Source organism: Littorina saxatilis, linkage group LG6, assembly GCF_037325665.1.
Source record: "Littorina saxatilis isolate snail1 linkage group LG6, US_GU_Lsax_2.0, whole genome shotgun sequence".
NCBI classification, from domain to species: Eukaryota; Metazoa; Mollusca; class Gastropoda; order Littorinimorpha; family Littorinidae; genus Littorina; species Littorina saxatilis.
The window spans coordinates 52,475,207-52,486,563 of NC_090250.1; the positions used below are offsets into that span (position 1 = coordinate 52,475,207).

At 44.9% G+C, this 11,357-nt stretch overlaps 1 protein-coding gene across 1 annotated transcript in view; it reads left to right on the plus strand.

Annotated features, from left to right (window-relative positions):
* Positions 1-2,230: 2,230 nt before the first annotated feature.
* Positions 2,231-11,357, plus strand: part of LOC138969519 (glycine receptor subunit alpha-2-like) — a 57,646-nt gene continuing 48,519 nt past the window's right edge. Inside the window, exon 1 of the mRNA XM_070342337.1 lies at positions 2,231-3,042. The gene's annotated coding sequence lies outside the window, so the exon portion shown is untranslated. The remainder of the gene's footprint in view (positions 3,043-11,357) is intronic.

The window sequence follows — 11,357 nt, forward strand, 5'->3', positions numbered from 1 at the left end:
GATGGACATTTTTATCTATGCCTATACAATTTTGCCAGGAAAGACCCTTTTGTCAATCGTGGAATCTTTAACGTGCACACCCAATATAGTGTACACGAAGGGACCTCGGTTTTTCGTCTCATCCGAAAGACTAGCACTTGAACCCACCACCTAGGTTAGGAAAGGGGGGAGAAAATAGCGGCCTGACCCAGAGTCGAACACGCAACCTCTCGATTCCGAGCGCAAGTGCGTTACCACTCGGCCACCCAGTGTCCTTCCTTCTTCCTTCAAATGTGGTATACATGGTGGCAGACTCGGAACTGTGTATTTTTGTTTGTTTGTTTGTTTGCTTAACTCCCAGCCGACCACGAAGGGCCATATCAGGGCGGTGCTGCTTTGACATTATAACGTGCGCCACACACAAGACAGAAGTCGCAGCACAGGCTTCATGTCTCACCCAGTCACATTATTCTGACACCGGACCAACCAGTCCTAGCACTAACCCCATAATGCCAGACGCCAGGCGGAGCAGCCACTACTGAGATTGCCAATTTTAAAGTCTTAGGTATGACCTGGCCGGGGTTCGAACCCACGACCTCCCGATCACGGGGCGGACGCCTTACCACTAGGCCAACCGTGCCGGTCTCGGAACTGTGTAACTTGCTTTGATTCGTTGTGACTTTATATATTAACTAGAATGAATACCCGCTTCGCCGGGTAGCCGGGTTTGCCGGGAAGAAGTACTTAGAGCCGTACGCCGGCTTCGCCGGGTCCGAACAATGGACCCGCCAAGCTCGCCAAGCTTAGGTCCCTCCCAGATTCGTGGAATGGGAACAGCACGAAAATGATTCAGTGGCCATAATGCCATTCCTGACCATATCGAGTCCCATCCTTGTCGACGAATGTAACCGTGTTAATCACCTTTGGAGGCGAACTCCACTCAAACAGGACTGAGCAAGTTAGAGCTTCTCAAAGGAAGGCCAGTACATAAAATTACACAAAAGCCGCCAGACCACATCACAAACAGAACTGAACAATGCACAGGTGTTGCTCACATAGACACACACACACACACACACACACACAAAAACACAGAGAAGCCGTATCTATAGAGAGATAGATGACAGTGTATTTTTCGCGTGGCTATAAATTGATTCGACCTTTGCACTTTGACAGTGAGGATAATTTACGGGTCCAATTTACGTTCTGGACACTGCGTTGACCTTCTAAAAATAGTAACAGTAACAGAACGCCGGGAATATCCGAAGACGCTCCACTCACACTATAGTGCACCATACGAAGGAAGGGAGGTAAACGCTGAAAACCTGGTGAAGATGAGAAGATAAGGAAGAGTTACTTATAATGGTGAAATGAACACAAAAACCAAAATCATTTCAGCGCTGCGCGCTGAGAGCACGTGTTGAAATATCTCATCGATGATATTGTGTCCGGGGTGTAGCTGAATACGGTGTCCAAATTTGAAAAAAGATCCACCGAGAACTTTGGCTTTGGTGTGTCGGTATGGGGGCCCGGGTAGTTGAGGTGGAACCAAAATAGCTGAGGTTGAACCAAAATCGGTTCAGCGCTGCGCGCTGAGAGCACGTGTTGAAATATCGACCAGGTTGTGTCGTGTCCCGGGTCTACCTGAATATGCCCACCACATTTGAAGCAGATCCATCGAGAACTTTGGCCGTGCATGGCGAATACACAATTACACAAATACACAGATACACAGACACACAGACAGACACAAGTCGTATATATATATAGATGCTGGTTTTCAATTTTGGCCATCATAGTTGGACTCCGAACACTTTGTTCACATCACGCCAAACTCAACGCGAAATATTCGTGAAATTTACGTGAAGTTCAATTGTGAGTAGAGCTCAACTTGGCGTTCTTTTCTTTATTTTGCGTTCTGTTCTTGGCAATATGTTTGTCACGTTATTTCCCATAAAAACGCGGAAGACATTAAGTGAGCTTTCTTTGTCTGTCTAACTATCTTGTCTGTCCGGGACCGTCTGTCCCCCCCCCCCCCCCCCCCGCTATAAATAGCCAGCGGCTACAACAAGAAAGCCGCTCGTTCACACATTTTGGTGCCTGTGACTAGGATCGACATCTCGCGTTCCTGGAGTTGCGCCAGGCAGAGAGAGGGCAGAGATACGGAGCCTGAAAAGATCCGAGGGGGGAGCGCAACTCGCACTCGCTTCACACAGATAGTTACGGAACCACGCGTACATAGAGCGGCGGAAAGGGAAATTCGATTTTGGTGGCGACGACGCGTGAAGCTGGAGCTGTTTTATATAAGCCTGTAGTGTGCTTTCGTCTGGCAGGAAATGCCCACAGTACTACCGACGTCCTAGAATGTGTGAAGGTTGATGGAAAACTCGTGTGGTTTCAGTGTTGGTGACGGCGTGTTATGAAACTTGTCATATATAAGACCCTTGCGTTTCAGTAACACAGAGTGTCCAATAACTTGTTTGGACGAAGAGTAAACTCCTGAGACACACACAGTGGATTGTTGACGTTGAGTGAGACTCGAATGATTCTAGCCGGCTACCACGCTGTCTAAAACTTGGACAGACGTATATAATTATATATCATAGTTAAGCTCAGATATATTCTTCGTGTTATACTAGCCCTGTGTTTAGCTTTTTCTGAGGAAAAGTGCACCCCATATATACTAAATATGTGAAAGGTTGATGGTGTAAAGTGAAGTAGGCCTACTCATGCGGTCATTCTCAGTGACAGAATTAGCACACAGAGACAGACGAAACAGCCAAGCACAGCCAGACTCTTAAAATTTGACCCATTTTCTCAGTGCTAACCTCTTAGTGTGTCAACGAGAACTAGTGTACCCTTTCCGCGGATAAATGACACCCTAGTTCAAAGCATTCTTAGCAGGGAGAGAACCCCAGAAATCTGCAGTGAAGTGTGTGTGTGTGTGACCTTGACAGCACGTGACGTACCAATGGTGACGTACCGTGACAGGATTGAGGTCAGGAGTGAAGATTTCTCTTTCGCTGCCTGTGTGACACCATTTCTTTGGCATCAGCAGTAGAGGTAAGGGGCACTAAGGCGAGATTCTTTTCTTTACACCCCCGGTATAGGGGTGTGTATAGGTTTCGGTCGATGTGTTTGTTTGTTTGTTTGTTTGTTTGTTTGTTTGTGTGTTTGTGTTCGCATATAGATCTCAAGAATGAACGGACCGATCGTCACCAAACTTAGTGAACAGGTTCTAAACATTCCTGAGACGGTCCTTACAAAAATTGGGACCAGTCAAACACACGGTTAGGGAGTTATTGGTGGATTAAAATTATACAAGGACTTATAGAGAGACATCTTAATGGTCAAAGGGAAATAACCATTCTCACTCAGTCACTGCCACCAACTGAGAAGGTTATTTCCCTTTGACGGGGGTGTTTTTCCTACCTCGGAGGAATTTCTTGTTTCTTATCTGTATCTTTCTTTTTTTTGTTTAAACAGCATGGCTAAATAAATGTTTGCTAATCGTTCCATAATGCATCACCATCACCATATCGATGTTTGGTCGAGACTGACAGCTTAATACCGGCGATTACAACTGTAATGACATGTTGGACTGAACATAGCGGCGTTATGGGGTTGTATGAACTTCCAAAGCATGTCCCTAATTTTCGGCCTCTACCGCCACTGAGGGCGTTCAATGTCCTTTTCATCCTCGAGTGATTGAAACGATAAACAGTAAATTAAATTTTAAATAGCTTTTAATGTCTCTTTTGGTGTACGTTGAAAATATTCAAATATGCATAATTATACTGTTTGATACACACAGTTTTCTGTTGGTGGCGTATTAACAAAACATGTCCCTATTAGGCGGCTGCTGCCACTGATGACATTAAACGTGATGACGTGTAGGACGATCAATCAGTGGCAGTGTGCACTGAAGCTGGCAAGTCTTTGTGAATCATACAACGAGTGCTGCACATGTTGCTTCCATAAAACGACCACGCTGACTAGCATAGATATACACAACATTTAATCGAAGCGACAACGCTGGCGAATATAGATAAATATACACACCATTCAATCCAGGCGACAACGCTGGCCAATATAGATATACACACTATTCAATCCAGGCGACAACGCTGGCCAATATAGATATACACACCATTCAATCCAGGCGACAACGCTGGCCAATATAGATATACACACCATTCAATCCAGGCGACAACGCTGGCCAATATAGGACTGGTTGATGGCCACATCTAAATGTTGAGAGTTACGGTAGGGATAGGACTGGTTGATGGTCACATCTAAATGTTGAGAGTTAACATCAACCAGTCCTATCCCTACCGTAACTCTCAACATTTAGATGTGACTATCAACCAGTCCTATCCCTACCGTAACTCTCAACATTTAGATGTGGCCATCAACCAGTCCTATCCCTACCGTAACTCTCAACATTTAGATGTGACTATCTATCAACTGACTAATAAGAGGAAGAACAAATACATGATATATACAGATTTCACAGAATTACTAAGCCACATGATCCCCCATCTGTCTGTCTCTGTCTCTCGCTCCCTGTCTCTCGCTCTCTGTCTCTCTGTCTCTCTCTCTCTGTCTGTCTCTCTGTGTCTGTGTCTGTGTCTGTGTCTCTCTCTGTCTGTCTGTCTGTCTCTAGTCTGTCTTTTTGTCTCTCTCTCTCTCTCTCTCTCTCTCTCTCTCTCTCTCTCTCTCTCTCTCTCTCTCTCTCTCTCTCTCTCTCTTCACAAGGATCTATTTTTCAGCTGGTACTTATCGCAACATATTACTCAATCTTTATCTTCCCCAAAGGTGTCTGTGCTATTGTATAAAATTGACACGCTAAAACACCTGTTAGCACAAACTGACAGCTAAGCTGACTTCCTGTGACTCATGACGTCACAAGGTGCATGCGGTTATGCTGACAATGCGCACGTGAGAAACGTAGCCCTGCCAACGTCAGTCACTGGGGGTACTTGTGTAACGCGCACTGCACTCATTAATGGCCAACGTCAGTCACTGGTGCTACTTGTGTAACGCGCACTGCACTCATTAACAGAAGCCTGCCTGAGTTAGGTGGCGCGAGTGCAATACTGATGCTGCACTAACCTGGCTTACACGTGTATACAAGTGCATGATTCACAGCTTCTATATCTACCGAGACCTCCAATACCGAATTGCGAGATACGCCAAGATGAGATGTATAATGCGGTTGTCAATGTTTTGTCCGTATCAAACACATTTACAACCTCACAAAGACTGGCCTGTTCTCGAATGGCTCATCAACTTCCCTCTTTGCTGTCTGTTTTGAATCGCTGCTGATGGCCATGTGTGTGTGTGTGTGTGTGTGTGTAGGTGGGGACATGGCTACTTTACTCACTTACCAAGAGGCTGCAACACAGATACGCAGACTGGCAACTATAGATACGCTCAACGTTTGCCAATAGAATTGGTCGTCGTATCGTTTGGTATTCCAAAAGTAATGTAACGGTTAGAATAATCGTTTAAAGTTCATCTCACGCTTTGACCAAGTCGTAACACAGGTATTCCCAGTTTTGGACTAGACACAGAAGATGTATTCACAGTCCACGCACGCACCACGGTTTCAGTCTTGCGGTCGCTGAAGATAAAATGATATTCCCGAGTTTTACAATGTAAGAACACCAGCAACCAGTTGCGCGGCCACCAGGCATCAGTTTTCATTCATTATTCAGGCCACCAGGCATCAGTTTTCATTCATTATTCAGGCCACCAGGCATCAGTTTTCATTCATTATTCAGGCCACCAGGCATCAGTTTTCATTCATTATTCAGGCCACCAGGCATCAGTTTTCATTCATTATTCAGGCCACGAATGTTATGATATGACGACGAGCAAACCTCGAGCACTCAAAACTGCGCATAATGCTGACTTTGATAGAAGCTCAAAACAGCGGCCTCCATTAAGAGAAAAAACAACAATAATAAAATGCTTGTTTTTGATGACAAAATAGGATCGATAGGTCGGTCATTTTTGTATTTTATTATTTTTAAAAATTATTTTTCTGTTATTATTGTAGTTTGTTTTCTGTTTACACTCGCGCATGTGGCATTTATTTGGCCAGAAATCGTGCTAGCTGTGTCCCCTGGATGTCACAGAAGATTAACTGTCCTTTTTAAGTCTGCAATATATCGAGTTTTCTTTTTTCTTCTTCAAGGGTCAAAAAAGGTCTTAGGGTTTGTAGGGAAAAAAAGGTCGGCCAGGGAATAAAATGAAAATCCCGCAGTGCACAAAAAGCAACCATGCTGAAAGTTGTATGTGTGTGTCCAATGGAAAGGCTGCTCTTGGTGTATTTTAAAGCCTGGACACATCTGTGGCGCTGTGATCGTTACATGGACACATCTGTGGTGCTATGATCGTTACATGAATACACATCTCTGGTGCTATGATCGTTACATGGACACATCTCTGGTGCTATGATCGTTACATGGACATATCTGTGGTGCTATGATCGTTACATGGACACATCTGTGGCGCTATGATCGTTACATGGACACATCTGTGGCGCTATGATCGTTACATGGACACATCTGTGGCGCTATGATCGTTACATGGACACATCTGTGGGGCTATGATCGTAACATGGACACCTCTGTGGCGCTATGATCGTTACATGGTAGGGATAGGACTGGTTGATGGCCACATCTAAATGTTGAGAGTTACGGTAGGGATAGGACTGGTTGATGGCTTGGTATGACCAGGGCTCCCCAGGGTCAGAACACCAGGACGTTCAGGTGCTGGCGGACGTCACGTTCCTCGCCAACAGATGCTCGGTGAAGAGCACATTTCAACATATTGCGGACTTTTGGAAGCTCTCTGAGACTCAAAATGATCAAAGTCACATCTGTAACATCAACTCTGTACATTTCGAACATTGTGTTGGACAATATCGACGGTACGCATGATAACGGGTATGTGGGGCGTCCCGGGACCCGATCTTTTCCCGTCTAGTGCGTCGCGCCCCCCCCCCCCCCCCCCCCTCCATGAATTCCTGGTACGTTTTGTCGGCTTCCAGTGCGCATATTAGTCAGGGACGGACAGTTTAGGGAATCCTGCTTGTGAACGTGAGTCTTGAAGACTTTGCCTCTTGTTCTTTTTTCCTTCTTTCCTTTCTTTCTTTCTTTAGTCTGTCGTGCCAAACGGATGTATACGAAAAACGTTCACGGGGGTTGTCAAACTACAGACACCTCATGAACAAAGTCAATGGCATCCACTCGACTGAAGAGAGTCAGTTTTGATGAGAAAACAACACCAACACAAGAAACATAGAAGTTGTTATTATTGTCCGTTTAGCACCATCCTCGCCAAAACAGTCGTAGAAGTCGGTAGAAACAACATATCACTGTTATGGTGATCAGGCCTATGCTGTATATTTGGGGTTCTAGGTTTGTTACAAAGAATTTATTGTGTACCTGACCTTGACCTTGACATGTGTACCTGACCTTGACGAGGGTGACCTCTCGCAGAACAAGATAAAACGCGTGTTAGAGAATGTAAGGAGGGCTTATGAACGAGGTCAATGTAATTCTAACTGTCATTAATCTAAACAGTTACACTGCTAACGTTACTCTGAATTGAAGTTCGGTCGAAATGAGACACCTCCCACCCCCCCTCCCTTGCCCCCTTCATACGCACAATATTCCTTTGTTTTTTTAGTTGTGCAGCTACGAACTGAATTTCGTTGGGTTTTCCTTTTATCGTTTGTTACACATCACTTTTTCCGCCAGGCATCATAAATCTGACAGAGTGGAGCTGTTAGGGTGTTTTATGCCAGCTTAAAAAGAAACTTTGCTCCTTGTAAGTGTAAGGTTTTTTTTCCCCTTTTTCCCCACGAATCATCGCTTAGCTGCTTATATAACTGTTCGACTTGTATCTGTTGTGTTTGTTGTTGCTGATGCTGTTGTTGTTTGACTCTGTTTCTGTGTGTGACTATGTCTGTTGGACGGTTACTGCTAACGAAAGAGACCAATGGAGGGGGGGGGGGGGGGGGGTGTAGAAGTGGTGAAGTGGTGTTTGCTGGACGTAGAAAGAGGGGGAAGGGAAATGGGGGTGAGCGGGGCAGGGGGGAGGGGGGGGTAATTTTGCTTTTTTCTGCTTCTCGCAATCTCTACAGCTCAACGATCACTGCTGATGACAGAGAAAGACAGAGGTGGTTGGTTGGTGATGGTGGAAGAGGCGAGGCGCCCGGGAGGGAAGCAATGTGGGGAGCTAGGGAAGGGGGGGGGGGGGCATAATTCCGCTTTTTCTGGTTATCCCAATCTGCACAGCTCAATGGTCTCTGCTGATGAAAGAGACACACGAAAGAGAAGGAAAGATGGGGGTGGGGGAAGAGAGAGAAGAGGATGGACTGTTTGGTGTGAGATAGATTGTGAGGCGATAGATGGGGGTGGGGGAGCAGAGAGAAGAGGATGGACTGTTTGGTGTGAGATAGATTGAGAGGCGATAGATGGGGGTGGGTGAGGAGAGAGAAGAGGATGGACTGTTTGGTGTGAGATAGATTGTGAGGCGATAGATGGGGGTGGGGGAGCAGAGAGAAGAGGATGGACAGTTTGGTGTGAGATAGATTGTGAGGCGATAGATGGGGGTGGGTGAGGAGAGAGAAGAGGATGGACTGTTTGGTGTGAGATAGATTGTGAGGCGATAGATGGGGGTGGGGGAGCAGAGAGAAGAGGATGGACTGTTTGGTGTGAGATAGATTGTGAGGCGATAGATGGGGGTGGGTGAGGAGAGAGAAGAGGATGGACTGTTTGGTGTGAGATAGATTGTGAGGCGATAGATGGGGGTGGGTGAGGAGAGAGAAGAGGATGGACTGTTTGGTGTGAGATAGATTGTGAGGCGATAGATGGGGGTGGGGGAGCAGAGAGAAGAGGATGGACTGTTTGGTGTGAGATAGATTGTGAGGCGATAGATGGGGGTGGGGGAGCAGAGAGAAGAGGATGGACTGTTTGGTGTGAGATAGATTGTGAGGCGATAGATGGGGGCGGGAGGGTAAAGCACCGGTCAATTTATCATCGACACATTGCGTGCAGCCGACAGACACTCCCAAGGCATGTAATGTAGGCCACTGTCCCCAGTCGACATTTATCTTATAGCTGAGCAAGTCCTTCCCCCGAGCTTACACTGTATACACTTCTCTAGATACACTGATGCACAACCATGTCTCGTGGGTAGTATCCTTATACACTGGTCAGTGCCACCCATGTAATACCAATGCCCTTCATACAGTTCTGCAACCCCGGCAGAGTCCTGTTCATTGGCTCACGAAGTGTAGCCTATGCGATCGTAACTTTGTCTGTCTGTGCGTTTGTGCGTGTGTGTGTGTGTGCGTGTGTATGTCTGTGGTAAAAACTTTAACATTTCCGAGTCTATGTGTGAGTGGTTATCCAAGACTATGGATAAAGCTCGCATAAGATTACGTCACGGTCAAAAGTGTTTGACGTCAATTAATGCATCATGACGGCATGCCTCCCTGTAGTCTTTCTCTCTCGCGTGGTGTGTGTGGTCTCGGTCATTGTTATTTTGAGCGGGCCGAGACTATTTGGCAGTCGTGTCCCTGTAAGTAGGCTACATGCAGACAGACAGATCTAGTTCTAGTGTCTCTTTCTTGCACAGTGTCACCTAAGCTTACTGTGTGTGTGGGTGTGTATGTGTGACGGAGTGATTGAGATTGTGTTACTGTTTGTCTATTTCTTACTTGAGCCTTGAAGGCTTCGCCTCTTGTTTTCTATAGTACTACAAACCAGAGTCCTGTTCATTTTCTATAGTACTACAAACCCGAATCCTATTCATTTTCTATAGTACTACAAACCAGAGTCCTTTTCATTTTCTATAGTACTACCAACCAGAATCCTATTCATTTTCTATAGTACTACAAACCAGAGTCCTTTTCATTTTCTATAGTACTATAAACCAGAATCCTATTCATTTTCTATAGTACTACAAACCAGAGTCCTATTCATTTTCTATAGTACTACAAACCCGAATCCTATTCATTTTCTATAGTACTATAAACCAGAATCCTATTCATTTTCTATAGTACTACAAACCAGAGTCCTATTCATTTTCTATAGTACTACAAACCAGAGTCCTATTCATTTTCTATAGTACTACAAACCAGAGTCCTGTTCTTTTTTTTTTATAGTGCTACAAACCAGAATCCTGTTCGTTCTCTGTATACACGCTGGCATACTCATGTCACATCCATCCTCTGCTTATATACACTGATGCAAGCAGAGGTCGGTTCAGATCAAACCGAGCATCAACATTTGTCAATTCTGTAGATGCATAAACCCAGTTCACGTCAATTCTGAAGATTCATATATATACAAAGCGGCCCTTATCAATATCGAATCAGTTCTGAAGATATATATATGCAAAGCGGCCCTTATCAATATCGAATCAGTTCTGAAGATGCGGCCCTCATCGATATTAAGTCAATTCTGATGATACTTTGATTTAAATCCCTTATTCAATTATCAATCCTTTGGATACGCTTAGACAAACCTTGTTAACATGAATGGTCTGCGTCAATGTTCTTGAAGGCACAGCCCTTCTCGTACCAACTATTTGATTCACTGTCTCAGATCTGGCTTATTTATGAACTAAAATCCTTGCTTTGAGCAGCAAACAGCCAGAAGATTAATATTGCACAACCCATAGCATACCGATTCTTAACATACTCTGGTGCCAAACCCATGGCATATTAACTTAGTTCTCAAAATACATCCCGCAAAACTCATGTGATATTAACTTAGTTCTCAAAATACATCCCGCAAAACTCATGTGATATTAACTTAGTTCTCAAAATACATCCCGCAAAGCTCATGTGATATTAACTTAGTTCTCAAAATACATCCCGCAAAACTCATGTGATATTGACTTAGTTCTCAAGATCCTTGGTGCAAAACCCATGGCATATTAACTTAGTTGTCAAGATATATCGATGTCCGTGACACCCTTGCTTTGTCAGTTTTCTAGATGCACAGATTCTGTCCATTATTTAGAATAAACTAGCCAATACAAACCCATTTCACGTTAGTTCATGTCGCGTCAAGCTATTTACATTCACAGATGCAATCCCCTCACATAATATTCATTCAAAACACTCCGCCCCGCAAACTCGCCCCGCCAAGCCCAGTCATAACGCTATTATTTACGATGCCAGGGATTTTCTTTCTCTTTTTCTTCTTCGTCTGCGTTCGTGGACACGGGTAGACTTTTACTGTATTGCTTTCTTCCCCCCCCCCCCCCCCCCCGTGCAATGAGTCAATAATGACATTGCTGAGACTGTAAAGTGTAAGTCTTGCAAGTCGGTGCATCTCCATAATTAACTG